General features: G+C 47.8%; 1 protein-coding gene across 13 annotated transcripts in view; it reads left to right on the top strand.

The window, feature by feature from the left end:
- The window catches only part of KAT5 (lysine acetyltransferase 5), a 623,375-nt gene that overhangs the window by 388,004 nt on the left and 217,843 nt on the right, over positions 1-17,528 (top strand). The window lies entirely within an intron of this gene.

The raw sequence follows: 17,528 nt of genomic DNA, 5'->3' as shown, positions 1-17,528 counted from the left end.
ACATGGATCACCCTCTTGGGGCTCCTGCTTGTGCCCAGGTCCACCAGGTAGGTGACCTGACTCTTCCTTTCTAGCACTGGGTAAGGGCCACTCCATTTGTCCTGGAGTGCCCTGGGAGCCACAGGCTCCAGAACCCAGACTTTCTGCCCTGGTTGGAACTCAACCAGTGCAGCCTTTTGGTCATACCAAAACTTCTGGAGCTGTTGGCTGGCCTCAAGGTTTTTGGTTGCCTTTTCCATGTACTCTGCCATTCTAGAGCGAAGGCCAAGTACATAGTCCACTATGTCTTGTTTAGGCTCATGAAGAGGTCTCTCCCAGCCTTCTTTAACAAGAGCAAGTGGTCCCCTTACAGGATGACCAAACAGAAGTTCAAAGGGTGAGAATCCTACTCCCTTCTGTGGCACCTCTCTGTAAGCGAAAAGCAGACATGGCAAGAGGACATCCCATCTCCTTTTGAGTTTTTCTGGGAGCCCCATGATCATGCCTTTTAATGTCTTGTTGAATCTCTCAACCAAGCCATTAGTTTGTGGATGGTATGGTGTAGTGAATTTGTAAGTCACTCCACACTCATTCCACATGTGTTTTAGGTATGCTGACATGAAGTTGGTACCTCTGTCAGACACCACCTCCTTAGGGAAACCCACTCTGGTAAAGATACCAATGAGGGCCTTGGCCTCTGCAGGGGCAGTAGTCGACCTAAGGGGAATAGCTTCAGGATACCTAGTAGCATGATCCACTACTACTAGGATGTACATATTTCCTGAGGCTGTGGGAGGTTCCAGTGGACCAACTATGTCCACACCCACTCTTTCAAAGGGGACCCCCACAACTGGAAGTGGAATGAGGGGGGCCTTTGGGTGCCCACCTGTCTTACCACTGGCTTGACAGGTGGGGCAGGAGAGGCAAAACTCCTTAACCATGTTGGACATATTGGGCCAGTAGAAGTGGTTGACTAGCCTCTCCCACGTCTTGGTTTGTCCCAAATGTCCAGCGAGGGGAATGTCATGGGCCAATGTTAGGATGAACTCTCTGAACAGCTGAGGCACTACCACTCTCCTAGTGGCACCAGGTTTGGGGTCTCTGGCCTCAGTGTACAGGAGTCCATCTTCCCAATAGACCCTATGTGTTCCATTTTTCTTGCCCTTGGACTCTTCAGCAGCTTGCTGCCTAAGGCCTTCAAGAGAGGGACAGGTTTCTTGTCCCTTACACAGCTCCTCCCTTGAGGGTCCCCCTGGGCCTAAGAGCTCAACCTGATAAGGTTCAAGCTCCAAAGGCTCAGTTCCCTCAGAGGGCAGAACTTCTTCCTGAGAAGAGAGGTCCCCTTTCTTTTGCTGTGTTGCAGTTGGTTTCCCAACTGACTTTCCTTTCCTCTTGGTAGGCTGGGCCATTCTTCCAGACTCCAGCTCTACTTGTTCACCCTGTGCCTTGCACTGTGCTCTTGTTTTCACACACACCAGTTCAGGGATACCCAGCATTGCTGCATGGGTTTTTAGTTCTACCTCAGCCCATGCTGAGGACTCCAGGTCATTTCCAAGCAGACAGTCCACTGGGATATTTGAGGAGACCACCACCTGTTTCAGGCCATTGACCCCTCCCCATTCTAAAGTAACCATTGCCATGGGATGTACTTTTCTCTGATTGTCAGCGTTGGTGACTGTGTAAGTTTTTCCAGTCAGGTATTGGCCAGGGGAAACCAGTTTCTCTGTCACCATGGTGACACTGGCACCTGTATCCCTCAGGCCCTCTATTCTAGTCCCATTAATTAAGAGTTGCTGTCTGTATTTTTGCATGTTAGGCGGCCAGACAGCTAGTGTGGCTAAATCCACCCCACCCTCAGAAACTAGAGTAGCTTCAGTGTGGACCCTGATTTGCTCTGGGCACACTGTTGATCCCACTTGGAGACTAGCCATACCAGTGTTACCTGGATGGGAGTTTGGAGTGGAACCTTTCTTGGGACAGGCCTTGTCTCCAGTTTGGTGTCCATGCTGTTTACAGCTATGACACCAGGCCTTTTTGGGATCAAAGTTTTTACCCTTGTACCCATTGTTTTGTGAAGAGGCTCTGGGCCCACCCTCCTGTGCAGGTTTTTGGGGGCCTGTAGAAGACTCTTTACTATTTTTAGTTTTGGTTGTCTCATCACCCTTCCCCTGGGGAGTCTTTGTGACCCCTTTCTTTTGGTCACCCCCTGTTGAAGTCTTGGACACCCTTGTCTTGACCCAATGGTCTGCCTTCTTTCCCAATTCTTGGGGAGAAATTGGTCCTAGGTCTACCAGATGCTGATGCAGTTTATCATTGAAACAATTACTTAACAGGTGTTCTTTCACAAATAAATTGTACAGCCCATCATAATTACTTACACCACTGCCTTGAATCCAACCATCTAGTGTTTTCACTGAGTAGTCTACAAAGTCAACCCAGGTCTGGCTCGAGGATTTTTGAGCCCCCCTGAATCTAATCCTATACTCCTCAGTGGAGAATCCAAAGCCCTCAATCAGGGTACCCTTCATGAGGTCATAAGATTCTGCATCTTGTCCAGAGAGTGTGAGGAGTCTATCCCTACACTTTCCTGTGAACATTTCCCAAAGGAGAGCACCCCAGTGAGATCTGTTCACTTTTCTGGTTACACAAGCCCTCTCAAAAGCTGTGAACCATTTGGTGATGTCATCACCATCTTCATATTTAGTTACAATCCCTTTAGGGATTTTCAACATGTCAGGAGAATCTCTGACCCTATTTATGTTGCTGCCACCATTGATGGGTCCTAGGCCCATCTCTTGTCTTTCCCTCTCTATGGCTAGGATCTGTCTTTCCAAAGCCAATCTTTCGGCCATCCTGGCTAACTGGATGTCCTCTTCACTGGGGTTATCCTCAGTGATTTCAGAGGTGTTGGTCTCTCCTGTGAGGGAACCAGCATCTCTGACTATTATTTTTGGAGTCAGGGTTTGAGGGACCCTGTTCTCCCTAGATAGGACTGGTAGGGGGGAATTTTCCTCCAAGTCACTATCCTCTTCCTCTGAGTTGCCACCCTCAGAGGGGTTGGCCTTTTCAAACTCTGCCAAAAGCTCCTGGAGCTGTATTTTGGTAGGTTTGGGGCCCATTGTTATTTTCTTTATTTTACAGAGTGACCTTAGCTCCCTCATCTTAAGATGGAGGTAAGGTGTGGTGTCGAGTTCCACCACAGTCACATCTGTGCTAGACATTTTGCTTCTAAAAGTTGGAATACTTTTTAAGAATCTACAACTGGTTCTAGAATCTAATTCAAACTTTTACAAACTTTTAAACTCTAAAAGAAATGCTAAACAGGATCTAACACAAGGCCCTAGCAGGTCTTTTAAGAATTTAGAAAACTTTTCAAATTGCAAAAATCAATTTCTAATGACAATTTTGGAATTTGTCGTGTGATCAGGTATTGGCTGAGTAGTCCAGCAAATGCAAAGTCTTGTACCCCACCGCTGATCCACCAATGTAGGAAGTTGGCTCTGTATGTGCTATTTCAAAGTAAGGAATAGCATGCACAGAGTCCAAGGGTTCCCCTTAGAGGTAAAATAGTGGTAAAAATAGATAATACTAATGCTCTATTTTGTGGTAGTGTGGTCGAGCAGTAGGCTTATCCAAGGAGTAGTGTTAAGCATTTGTTGTACATACACATAGACAATAAATGAGGTACACACACTCAGAGACAAATCCAGCCAATAGGTTTTTGTATAGAAAAATATCTTTTCTTAGTTTATTTTAAGAACCACAGGTTCAAATTTAACATGTAATATCTTGTTTGAAAGGTATTGCAGGTAAGTACATTAGGAACTTTGAATCATTTCAATTGCATGTATACTTTTCAAGTTATTGACAAATAGCTACTTTAAAAGTGGACATTTAGTGCAATTTTCACAGTTCCTGGGGGAGGTAAGTTTTTGTTAGTTTTACCAGGTAAGTACGACACTTACAGGGTTCAGTTCTTGGTCCAAGGTAGCCCACCGTTGGGGGTTCAGAGCAACCCCAAAGTCACCACACCAGCAGCTCAGGGCCGGTCAGGTGCAGAGTTCAAAGTGGTGCCCAAAACACATAGGCTAGAATGGAGAGAAGGGGGTGCCCCGGTTCCGGTCTGCTTGCAGGTAAGTACCCGCGTCTTCGGAGGGCAGACCAGGGGGGTTTTGTAGGGCACCGGGGGGGACACAAGCCCACACAGAAATTTCACCCTCAGCAGCGCGGGGGCGGCCGGGTGCAGTGTAGAAACAAGCGTCGGGTTCGCAATGTTAGTCTATGAGAGATCTCGGGATCTCTTCAGCGCTGCAGGCAGGCAAGGGGGGGATTCCTCGGGGAAACCTCCACTTGGGCAAGGGAGAGGGACTCCTGGGGGTCACTTCTCCAGTGAAAGTCCGGTCCTTCCGGTCCTGGGGGCTGCGGGTGCAGGGTCTCTCCCAGGCGTCGGGACTTAGGATTCAAAGAGTCGCGGTCAGGGGAAGCCTCGGGATTCCCTCTGCAGGCGGCGCTGTGGGGGCTCAGGGGGGACAGGTTTTGGTACTCACAGTATCAGAGTAGTCCTGGGGTCCCTCCTGAGGTGTTGGCTCTCCACCAGCCGAGTCGGGGTCGCCGGGTGCAGTGTTGCAAGTCTCACGCTTCTTGCGGGGAGCTTGCAGGGTTCTTTCAAGGCTGCTGGAAACAAAGTTGCAGCCTTTCTTGGAGCAGGTCCGCTGTCCTCGGGAGTTTCTTGTCTTTTCGAAGCAGGGGCAGTCCTCAGAGGATGTCGAGGTCGCTGGTCCCTTTGGAAGGCGTCGCTGGAGCAGGATCTTTGGAAGGCAGGAGACAGGCCGGTGAGTTTCTGGAGCCAAGGCAGTTGTCGTCTTCTGGTCTTCCTCTGCAGGGGTTTTCAGCTAGGCAGTCCTTCTTCTTGTAGTTGCAGGAATCTAATTTTCTAGGGTTCAGGGTAGCCCTTAAATACTAAATTTAAGGGCGTGTTTAGGTCTGGGGGGTTAGTAGCCAATGGCTACTAGCCCTGAGGGTGGGTACACCCTCTTTGTGCCTCCTCCCAAGGGGAGGGGGTCACAATCCTAACCCTATTGGGGGAATCCTCCATCTGCAAGATGGAGGATTTCTAAAAGTTAGAGTCACTTCAGCTCAGGACCCCTTAGGGGCTGTCCTGACTGGCCAGTGACTCCTCCTTGTTGCTTTCTTTGTTCCCTCCAGCCTTGCCGGCAAAAGTGGGGGCCGTGGCCGGAGGGGGCGGGCAACTCCACTAAGCTGGAGTGCCCTGCTGGGCTGTGACAAAGGGGTGAGCCTTTGAGGCTCACCGCCAGGTGTCACAGCTCCTGCCTGGGGGAGGTGTTAGCATCTCCACCCAGTGCAGGCTTTGTTACTGGCCTCAGAGTGACAAAGGCACTCTCCCCATGGGGCCAGCAACATGTCTCTGGTGTGGCAGGCTGCTGGAACTAGTCAGCCTACACAGACAGTCGGTTAAGTTTCAGGGGGCACCTCTAACGTGCCCTCTGTGGTGTATTTTACAATAAAATGTACACTGTCATCAGTGTGCATTTATTGTGCTGAGAAGTTTGATACCAAACTTCCCAGTTTTCAGTGTAGCCATTATGGTGCTGTGGAGTTCGTGTTTGACAGACTCCCAGACCATATACTCTTATGGCTACCCTGCACTTACAATGTCTAAGGTTTTGTTTAGACACTGTAGGGGTACCATGCTCATGCACTGGTACCCTCACCTATGGTATAGTGCACCCTGCCTTAGGGCTGTAAGGCCTGCTAGAGGGGTGTCTTACCTATACTGCATAGGCAGTGAGAGGCTGGCATGGCACCCTGAGGGGAGTGCCATGTCGACTTACTCGTTTTGTCCTCACTAGCACACACAAGCTGGCAAGCAGTGTGTCTGTGCTGAGTGAGAGGTCTCCAGGGTGGCATAAGACATGCTGCAGCCCTTAGAGGCCTTCCTTGGCATCAGGGCCCTTGGTACTAGAAGTACCAGTTACAAGGGACTTATCTGGATGCCAGGGTCTGCCAATTGTGGATACAAAAGTACAGGTTAGGGAAAGAACACTGGTGCTGGGGCCTGGTTAGCAGGCCTCAGCACACTTTCAATTGTAAACATAGCATCAGCAAAGGCAAAAAGTCAGGGGGCAACCATGCCAAGGAGGCATTTCCTTACAACATGCCATCGAACGGAAAATGTCACTTACCCAGTGTACATCTGTTCGTGGCATTAGTCGCTACAGATTCACATGCGCCCACCCGCCTCCCCGGGAGCCTGTAGCCGTTTCGAAGTAGATCTTAAACATTTGTAAATATATTACTTAAAACTTTATTATGTACATACGCATTCACTCCATTGCATGGGCACTATTACTAGCATGCACAACTCCTACCTCACCCTCTGCGGGCAAAAGAATCTAAGATGGAGTCGACGTCCATGCGCAATGGAGTCGAAATGGGAGGAGTCCCTCGGTCTCGTGACTCGAAAAGACTTCTTCGAAGAAAAACAACTTGTAACACTCCGAGCCCAACACCAGATGGCGGACTGTGCACAGCATGTGAATCTGCAGCGACTAATGCCACGAACAGATGTACACTGGATAAGTGACATTTTCCATATATATATATATATATCATTGACACCTCCTGCTCCGTAAGGGGCCACAGACCCTGCAGGGCGGCCTGGGTTACTGGGGCGAAGCATCCCACAGAAAATATCTCCAAAAAAACGAAAAGCCCAGGCACCAGTCCATGTTAAAATCCAAGCATTTAATAGCATTTCTGAGCAGCAAGACAAAAAATCCTGACGCGTTTCGGGAACAGCATGCCTTGTTCACAGGTAAGTAAGAGCAGGTGTGAGTGAGCCAGTGCTTTTGAAATACACAGTCATGTGACTTCAATAACCAAACTCCAACTCCCATAATGCACAGTTCCATATAAATAACTTCCTGAACTGATGTCATAGTACTTGTCATGAGTGATGTCATAAGCAGCACATAGCGCTGGTGCAAATTATAGTTTGTGCTGCTAAATATAACTGGGGAATTTTTGTGTTTTTTTTTTTTTTTTTTTTTTTTTAGTTCAAAATGTTTTCACTGGCATATTCACCTAACTATAAAGTTAGCATTTTTTTTTGTTTATATGTTTTCAGCAAACATAGACAGTGTCTATAGCATACACATCAAATGGAATAAAAAATAGTAGAAACTGGGATGGTCCGAGCATATTACAATTGGTCAAAACAAAAGATACTATCAACACAGGAGGTGAATCTCCCCAGGGAGGCAAGCAGAGGAAACGTATGAAAAGGTGGGCCAGCAGGCAGCCAGTGGGAGGTTTATGGCAGTGAAGCTGGTGATGAATCGTCGTCTGGGGCTCCAGCCTCTAGTATGAACAAGTAGTCCTTCAATGGTTTCCAGTTGTCCTTTGGTCTGGACGTGGGGGTTTGCAGTGATGCATATACCTCGCTGGTGCTATTGCAAAAGATCAAGTCTTGGAGCCAGTCCGTTTTAGTGGGGACTCTGTTGCTTCCCCAGCATATTGCAATCCCGTGTTTGGCCCATAGTAGTGACATTGCAACAAATCACCTTATGCTCACTGGTAAGGGTTTAACATACCCTGGTAATAGGATCTGGATCAATAGTGAGCTTTACCATTACAGAGATGGTGGATACAATCCAGTACGTCTGAATAATTGAGCAGTTCCATGTGAGATGTGCGAAGTCTGCATGTGCGGCATCACATTTTGGACAGTGCTGGGATCGTGAGGGGTCTATTCTTGCTGAATGTTGTGGTATTGTGTTTTATGCACGATGGAGGAATTTGTAATGCAACCACTTATGTTGATGATGGAAAGACACAAGCTTTGTCTGAGTGCAGCAGAAGCTCCAGACGTTATCTGACATGCACTGGCCAAGATCATGTTCCCAGGCCAATTGTGCCTCGCCCCGCCAATTGGTTTCAGCGCAGGGCAGGAATGGTAGACTCAGGATATAAGCTGTGAACCATCAGCCGACTCAATCAGCAGGGTGGGGCGGGGGAGTCATCTGTGGACATCAGGCACAAGGGAAGTCGGCCCCACAGTGTGCCCTGGAGTCATCTTAGGATAAAGTGGGCCATCTGGGTGGGAGCTTCTGTGTGAGAGAATGTTATATGTAATAACCTGCCTGTCTAGTAAAAGGTCTCCCATTGTGTATAGGTGCTATGTATCGATTATGCACTGTTCCAGAAGCTTGTACAGGCCCAGTTAGTGGTGGCCAGCATGTTGATGTCTGCGGGATCTAGAGGTATGCCTATGGAGGACCGTGGGACGCGGCCTGCCCTGTCCCGTTCTAGCCTGAGGTAGGGGAGGCATGCATCAGGGTGGTACCAATTATACGCAAAGTGGCATTGTGCCGCTAGATGACAGAGATGGAAGTCCAGTACCCTCAGGCCTCCAGGCTCGCACAGAAATGTTAGACTTTTCCATCGAATGCTGTGGGCGGCGGCGGCCCGCCCAAACCATTCTGATAAATAATCCACGTAAAGTTGACAAAGAAGGTGTTAGCGAGGGGTATGGGGCTATTTAGAAACAGATATAGAAAACCCTGGAGCACTACTATTTTGATGATGGCGATGCACCCAGCAATGGATAGTGGGAGCTTAATCCAGTGCTCTACCTGTAGGGTTGGCTTTCCAGTAGCCGGACTGTAGTTGACGCGGATCATCGTCTCTGTTTGCCTCTGAAGAATAACGGCAAGGTATTTGCTGAAGTCATTACACAACTTTAGAGGGTACCTGGTGCTGCGGCATTCATGAGGGGGAAAAGTTTGCACTTGTTCCAATTTATTGAGAGTCCCGACAAGCTGCCAAACCTGATCATTTCACGGATAAGAGTGGTCAAGTTGTCGTCTGTGTCCCAATCAAACAGCAAAATGTCATCTGCATGCATGGAATTAGGGAAAAGACCAGCGTGGAACCACAGTCTTGTGTAGATGGCGTTCCTAGAGCTGGTGAACCGTGGGGCGGGGGGGTTTGGGGTAGGGGGACAGACATTCAGGGCAATAATGTAAAGCAGGGATAATAGAGGGCAACCTTGATGGATACCAGTGGTGATCGGAAAGTAGTCTGTGAGGATACCCTTCACCTGAATTTTAGCCACGGGGTTGTCATACAGCAGTTTAATAAGGCTCTGGAAGCCACAAGGGAGGTGTAATTTAGTCAGTGTTTCCTGCAGAAACTGCCACTCCAAGGAGTCAGATGTCGTTTTGGCATGAAGTAGTCCAACCACTACCGGACTTCTTGGAGAGATGTAATGCAATACTTCAAATATGGTACAAAGGTTAAGGTGCAGGACAGGTCCTAACTGGACAGGGGATATGACCTGCTGTAGCAAACGGCGTTTGCAGAAGGTGATGACATTTGCCGGAGTGTTGAAGGTGAGTTGTTGGCCTTTTGTTTTCTACTCACTGACTGGTGGGTATAGCATACTGTACTTCAGTCCTTGTGTTCGCAAGACATTCTTGGCATCATAGAAATTGTGCCTCGCCTTCTGGACTGCAAGGTTAAAGTGTGGGAACATGGACAAAGTGAAGCCTTGGAACTGAAGTGGGCCCTGTCCGTGCTGTAAATGTAGCACTGTGTTTCTGTCACTGTAGTTTCATAATTGGGCAATAATTGGCCAAGGCGGGGCATCTGCGATGGGCCGAGATATCTGTGGGTACACTCAACAACAAAGGTTAGTGGCTGAGTGTTTTCCAAACAGTTCTGTGAGAAGATTTTTGATAAATAGATCAGTGCGCCCATATGTGTAGATTCCTGGTACACTTATTATGCACCTATTAGGCAGAGGTTATAATGGAATGACCGCGACTCCCAGGTTCTCGTTCTTATCCAATGCGCTGTCACATACAATCTAGGTGGCTGGTCAGTGTGTTGTAACGGGTGTTGATGCACTTAAAGCCTGCCCGTAATTAATTATGGCGGCTGTGCCCTCCGAGGATTTTGCAGGCATGCCCTCCTCAGTATCGGACAAGGAGTGTTGTTGCCATGTGCAGCTAGAAGGATCAAAGTTAAGTTTCTTTTGGTGAGGGTCTCTCCTCCCCCATGGTGGTGGTGGGCACAGCAGGACCCGTTTGGTATAAAAGGAGGAGGAGTATACAGTCACAAAACAGGAAATGACCAGGTCTAGGGTCACCAATTTGTGACCTCTATCCATGTAAGTAGTTCTCAGTATGTGTAGGACCTCACTGCTGCCTTGCGTCAAGACATGGCACTTCTATCTGAATTCTTGTTAGAGATATGATATTGAGGCCAGGCAGGAAGCCAAGACCTGGGCCATGGCAGATCCCTCCCCCCCCCCCCCCCCTCCCCTCTGCAGTGTAGTATTATGCGGGAAGGGAGATGATGCAGAGATCGGGCCCTTGGGCCTCAAACATGGTGATGCAGCAGTAGGCCGCAGACAGCAAGGAGAGCCAGGAACAGTGTTTCCATTGGCGTGGCAGCTATGCCTCATCAAAATCAGTGGAGGTGAATAGCAGAGGTTGGTGTTGTCGCTGGTATACAGATCCTCAGGCTGCCTATGGGGGCACCACGGTCCCAGGAGGGGGTTCATGCAGCAGCTCGAGCCAACAGCAGCACGCCAAGCCACAGCAATGCGGCAGCCCCCGAAATGCGCCGGTCCAAGTCACAGGTCCGATGCCCGCCCCAAATTCCAGCACCTTTCAGAGATGCGTGTCCAGTGCCAAATAGTGAGTCCCGGCAGGCGGTCTTTCACTCCAATGGTCGCAGCATTGTGGGGTGACCCGCGCAGCAGTAACGAAGCATAATTTCAGGCTGACCTCTCAGATCCAGCACACATTCTGTCCGCGCAGCTTGTCAGCGGCAGGAATCGTGAGGGCTGCAGTCCGACCCGGCGCTGCTCGCCTCAGGTAACTTGAAGGGGCTCGGGGGACCTACTCAGATCAGCAGTGGGTATGGCATGGCGACCATCCTCCGGCTCACCCGCGTCCCCTGTTGCCAAGGGGCTTCTGAAGTTCACGTCCTCAGTCAATCCGTTGTCACCCCGGCTTCAGCTCTGTGGGAGGGATGGACTCTTTGCACAAGGGTGGGTCATCTTGGGGCAATATATGGCCGCAGGAGCCACAGTGAAATGTCGTTGAAACATGGGGTCCGTCCGTGCCGTGGTCGATGGCGTGGCCATCCCCAACTATCATGTTTTTTCAGTGAATGGCTAAGGTGTTTTTTTTTCAACCAAAAAAAAGATGCTATTATCACATCTAAGTATAAAGTTATTTAACCTTTGTTTTTTTTCCCCAGTGAATTTCTAGATTATTTTTTTTAAACGTAAAGTAATACTTCAATACCATTTGTAAATGCAAACATCCACAGTGCACGGCCGGCCAGGCTCTACAGTCAACACCCTGTCATGAGCATTTTGCAGTGGGGGGGCGGGCCTCGGGCGTTTAATATAGATATATATCTTTTTTTTTTTTTTTTTTTTAAATAAAGAAGGGGGTGCTTGCTATCTAGCCCCAGGGACCCCATCCCCCACTGTAATTTTTATGGGGAGGGGGTACACACACACACACACACACACACACACACACACACACACACACACACACACACACCCCTCCCTGTTGCAGTTACCCCCCACTTTTTGCCTGATACTGATGCTGACTTGACTGAGAAGTGTGCTGGGACCCTGCTAACCAGGCCCCAGCACCAGTGTTCTTTCACCTAAAATGTACCATTGTGTCCACAATTGGCACACCCCTGGCATCCAGGTAAGTCCCTTGTAACTGGTACCCCGGGTACCAAGGGCCCTGATGCCAGGGAAGGTCTCTAAGGGCTGCAGCATGTCTTATGCCACCCTAGGGACCCCTCACTCAGCACAGACACACGGCTTGCCAGCTTGTGTGTGCTGGTGGGGAGAAAATGACTAAGTCGACATGGCACTCCCCTCAGGGTGCCATGCCAACCTCACACTGCCTGTGGCATAGGTAAGTCACCCCTCTAGCAGGCCTTACAGCCCTAAGGCAGGGTGCACTATACCACAGGTGAGGGCATATGTGCATGAGCACTATGCCCCTACAGTGTCTAAGCAAAACCTTAGACATTGTAAGTGCAGGGTAGCCATAAGAGTATATGGTCTGGGAGTCTGTCAAAAACGAACTCCACAGCTCCATAATGGCTACACTGAATACTGGGAAGTTTAGTATCAAACTTCTCAGAATAATAAACCCACACTGATGCCAGTGTTGGATTTATTAAAAAATGCACACAGAGTGCATCTTAGAGATGCCCCCTGTATTTTACCCAATTGTTCAGTGCAGGACTGACTGGTCTGTGCCAGCCTGCTGCTGAGAGAAGTATTTCTGACCCCATGCGGTGAGAGCCTTTGTGCTCTCTGGGGACAGAAACAAAGCCTGCTCTGGGTGGAGGTGCTTCACACCTCCCCCCTGCAGGAACTGTAACACCTAGCAGTGAGCTTCAAAGGCTCAAGCTTCGTGTTACAATGCCGCAGGGCACTCCAGCTAGTGGAGTTGTCCGCCCCCTCTGGCCCCGGCCCCACTTTTGGCGGCAAGGCCGGAGGAGATAATGAGAATAACAAGGAGGAGTCACTGGCCAGTCAGGACAGCACCTAAGGTGTCCTGAGCTGAAGTGACTCTAACTTTTAGAAATCCTCCATCTTGCAATAGGGATAGGAATGTGACCCCCTCCCCTTGGGAAGAGGCACAAAGAGGGTGTACCCACCCTCAGGGCTAGTAGCCATTGGCTACTAACCCCCCAGACCTAAACACGCCCTTAAATTTAGTATTTAAGGGCTTCCCTGAACCTAAGAATTTAGATTCGTGCAACTTACCGAAGAAGAAGACTGCTGAGCTGAAAACCCCTGCAGAAGAAGGAAGAAGACACCAACTGCTTTGGCCCCAGTCCTACCGGCCTGTCTCCTGCCTTCTAAAGAACCCTGCTCCAGCGACGCTTTCTCAAGGACCAGCGACCTCTGAATCCTCAGAGGACTGCCCTGCTTCAAGAGGAACAAGAAACTCCTGAGGACAGCGGACCTGCTCCAAAAAGACTGCAACTTTGTTACAGAGGAGCAGATTTAAAGACCCCTGCAATCCCCGCAAGAAGCGTGAGACTTGCAACACTGCACCCGGTGACCCCGACTCGACTGGTGGAGAAACAACACCTCAGGGAGGACCCTCCGGCGACTCCGAGACTGTGAGTAACCAAAGTTGTCCCCCCTGAGCCCCCACAGCGACGCCTGCAGAGGGAATCCCGAGGCTCCCCCTGACCGCGACTGCCTGACTCTAAAATCCCGACGGCTGGAAAAGACCCTGCACCCGCAGCCCCCAGCACCTGAAGGATCGGAACTTCAGTGCAAGAGTGACCCCCAGGAGGCCCCCGAGGAGCCCCCCCCCCTTGCCTGCCTGCACCGCTGAAGAGACCCCTTGGTCTCCCATTGATTTACATTGGAAACCCGACGCTTGTTTCTGCACTGCACCCGGCCGCCCCAGTGCCGCTGAGGGTGTACTTTTTGTGTGAGCTTGTGTCCCCCCCAGTGCCCTACAAAACCCCCCTGGTCTGCCCTCCGAAGACGCGGGTACTTATCTGCTGGCAGACTGGAACCGGGGCACCCCCTTCTCTCCATTGAAGCCTATGCGTTTGGGCACCACTTTGAACTCTGCACCTGACCGGCCCTGAGCTGCTGGTGTGGTGACTTTGGGGTTGCTCTGAACCCCCAACGGTGGGCTACCTTGGACCCCAATTTGAACCCCGTAGGTGGTTTACTTACCTGCAAGAACTAACAATACTTTACCTCCCCCAGGAACTGTGAAAATTGCACTGTGTCCACTTTTAAAACAGCTTATTGTGTTTTATGTAAAAAGTATATATGCTACTGTGATTATTCAAAGTTCCTAAAGTACTTACCTGCAATACCTTTCAAACGAGATATTACATGTAGAATTTGAACCTGTGGTTCTTAAAATAAACTAAGAAAATATATTTTTCTATAACAAAACCTATTGGCTGGATTTGTCTCTGAGCGTGTGTTCCTCATTTATTGCCTGTGTGTATGTACAAAAAATGCTTAACACTACTCCTTTGATAAGCCTACTGCTCGACCACACTACCACAAAATAGAGCATTAGTATTATCTCTTTTTGCCACTATCTTACCTCTAAGGGGAACCCTTGGACTCTGTGCATACTAGTCCTTACTTTGAAATAGTGCATACAGAGCCAACTTCCTACAACACATATACATACATACAAACAAACAAAGGTTACATGGACGTTATACTTGGATTCTGATTTTACACACACAAAACCATAGAAATTCAGCAGTTATAGTTATCTCAAAAACTACCAAATAGATTTACATCAAATTACAAAAATAGATTTCTCTTGACCAAGATCTAGCTTTCTGCCCATTTTGGTGTAATTCCAGTCAGCGGTTAGGGCTGTAGTCTTGTTTGAAACCCCTATGTGAAATTGCATGGGTAAATTTTTTTTGGGGGGTAATATACATGACTGAACTATAACTAGTCTGGGGGATAAATATATATATATATATGATATATATATATATGTCAAGCAATGGGTCTGAAGCAATTCTCAGTGGGCGTACACTTGCTGCCGATGCAGGTAATGGAGGAGACCACCCCTGGGATACTTAAAATAGAAATTCATCGCACTCCACAGGGTCCTGTATGTCGCATTTATTACAAGCAGTCTGCAACCACCAATGCGTTTCGACTTATTACAAGTCTTGTTCGCATATATATTCATTCTCGCCAGTAGGTAGTTATTGTTAGGTCCTAATTTACATAGAAAAAGCATTTTTGGCTTACCTGTTTCTTTGGCACCGTTTGATGACTCTTCACGAAAAAAAAAAAAAAAAGTTTGCCCAAGAATCTTGTTGTGCATGGGGTGATTTGTAAAGGGAGAGGGTCAGCAAAAGTGGTTTTCCCATGTTAATTCCCATAGACCCTTAGATACGTGCCCGCAGGCCAAACCACTGGATGGAATTACACCAGATTATGCAGAGAGGTAGCGTTTGGTCTGCAGATCACCTTTTTTTCTTATTTGGTGTAAATCCGTCCAGTAGTTTTTCGAGATATTAAAGGAAATCCAAATTTGTATATCTGGGTGGGGCCTATGCACAGATCTCACAGTGAGACCTGATTGGCTGCCAGCACTTCAACCAGAAAGTGATATACATGATAGCACCCTTTGAGATGCATTGTACTGAATGGCAGGTTTGAAGGCTACAAAAAAAAAAACATGTAAAGGGTGAAAACAAATTTTAATTACAATATAAATAATTTGTTGCTAAGGTGATTTTACCCTGTGAAAAAGCCGAAAACTGATTGCTCATGATTTTCCCATAGAGGTTATGGAAGGTAATCCAGAAGCTAAAAGTGAGAGCATATTTTCTGTAAATTCATACAATCTTTCTCAGCCATATGAGAATGAAGGTTGACATTCTCAGTAAAACATCTACTTCCAACAAAGCAGCTTGTCAGTTTATTCCCTTGTGTTCTACTGCAGTCTCCAGAGTGTTCTAAAGAACAACAAGAATGCTGACAGTCTTACTTAGGACAATAGGATGGCACACCGGAAGCCATCTTGATTGAAACAAACTGGTAAAACCTAAAACATTTAATTTAGAAAGGAACAAAATTAGGGTGTTTTTTTGTCATAGAAATTATGGTTAGTGCTGTAGAATGAAAAATTAGGACACAATTAAGTGCTTTCTCAAATATCTTCCTGTTGTACTTCAACAGGAGCAACCTGTCAGTTGATTCCGTTGTGTTCTACTGCAGCCTTCCTGCGTGTTCTAAAGAATAACTACAACACTAACAGTTTTACTCATGACAAAAGTGTGGCACACCTGAAGCCATCTTAATTGGCAAAACTTAAAACATTTCATTTGGAAAGCCACAAAATGAGGGATTAATTTTGTCAAAGAAATTATGGTTAGTGCTGTAGAGAGAAATAGTAAGACATGTTTTAAGTGAGTTCTCAAATATCTTCCTCTTCTATTTCATTAAACATTCTGACATGTACTGAAACATGCACATTCTGAATTTAAGTATATAACTATAGCTTGCGCCCTTGCCATTCACTGCTAATTGCCCCAGATATTACAGCACTCATGTCATCTTTTATAACTTCATTGATAATGTCACTGTAACATTTGCAGTAACATTATTGATGAGAACACTGTGCATGGCTGGGTCACGAGTAATAGTAACCTTAGAGCGCGGGTTATAGTTACTTGAAATAACTCTAGCCATAACTGCAGAATTTTTGTGGTTTTGTACATTTGAAATATGAACCAAACTATAACGTCCCTGTAACCTTTGGTTTTTAAATAGAAAACAAACATATATATATATATGTTCGATGGTATGTGTAGCTGCAGATACACATGCTGTGCACAGTCCGCCATCTGGTGTTGGGCTCGGAGTGTTACAAGTTGTTTTTCTTCGAAGAAGTCTTTTCGAGTCACGAGACCGAGGGACTCCTCCCATTTCGAGTCCATTGCGCATGGGCGTCGACTCCATCTTAGATTGTTTTTTTTCCGCCATCGGGTTCGGACGTGTTCCTTTTCGCTCCGTGTTTCGGGTCGGAAAGTTAGTTAGAATCTCGGAAAAAAATCGTCGGTATTGTTTGCGTTCGGTATCGGGTTAGTTAGAACAAATCGACACCGAATTTTGAAGAGCTCCGGTGGCCCTTCGGGGTTTTTTCGATCCCCCGTCGGGGCCTGGTCGGCCCGGCCACGTGCGACTTCAAGGCTGATGGAACGGACCCCATTCCGCTTCTGCCCAAAATGCCATAACAAGTATCCGTATACGGATCAGCATCTGGTCTGTAACTTGTGCTTGTCCCCCGAGCACAAGGAGGATACTTGTGAAGCCTGTCGAGCGTTTCGGTCGAGGAAGACGCTGAGAGACCGAAGAGCCAGGAAGACTACAAATGGCGTCCACGCCGACAGGTCAAGATCGTTTCGAGTAGGAAGAAGAAGCTTTCTCCATCCGCGAGTCGGATTCTGAAGAACTCGACGCCTGAAGAAACACACCAAACCGTGAGTAAGACGTCGAAAATCAAGACTCAAGATTGCACATGCGGCCCTTACAACAGTGCCTAGTATCACAATGGTCACAAGCACAGGGTCAACTTCTAGATCTGGTGTTGATAGACCACCAAACATACATCTCGCTTCTATGGTGGAACAGTACAAATTTAAACAGAGGGCGGCCTTTCCAAGACCCAGTGCCACAATACGTCATAACGACGGATGCTTCCATGACAGGGTGGGGAGCACACCTCAATCACCACAGCATCCAAGGACAATGGGACATACATCAGAGGCAGTTTCACATAAATCACTTAGAACTGTTAGCAGTATTTCTAGCGCTGAAAGCATTTCAACCCATAATAACCCAAAAATACATTCTTGTCAAAACAGACAACATGACAACAATGTATTATCTAAACAAACAAGGAGGGACACACTCGACACAGTTGTGCCTCCTAACACCAAAAATATGGCATTGG

The sequence above is a fragment of the Pleurodeles waltl genome, chromosome 9 (assembly GCF_031143425.1).
Source record: "Pleurodeles waltl isolate 20211129_DDA chromosome 9, aPleWal1.hap1.20221129, whole genome shotgun sequence".
In the NCBI taxonomy this organism is placed as follows: domain Eukaryota; kingdom Metazoa; phylum Chordata; class Amphibia; order Caudata; family Salamandridae; genus Pleurodeles; species Pleurodeles waltl.
This window is presented reverse-complemented; position numbering and strand designations above follow the sequence as displayed.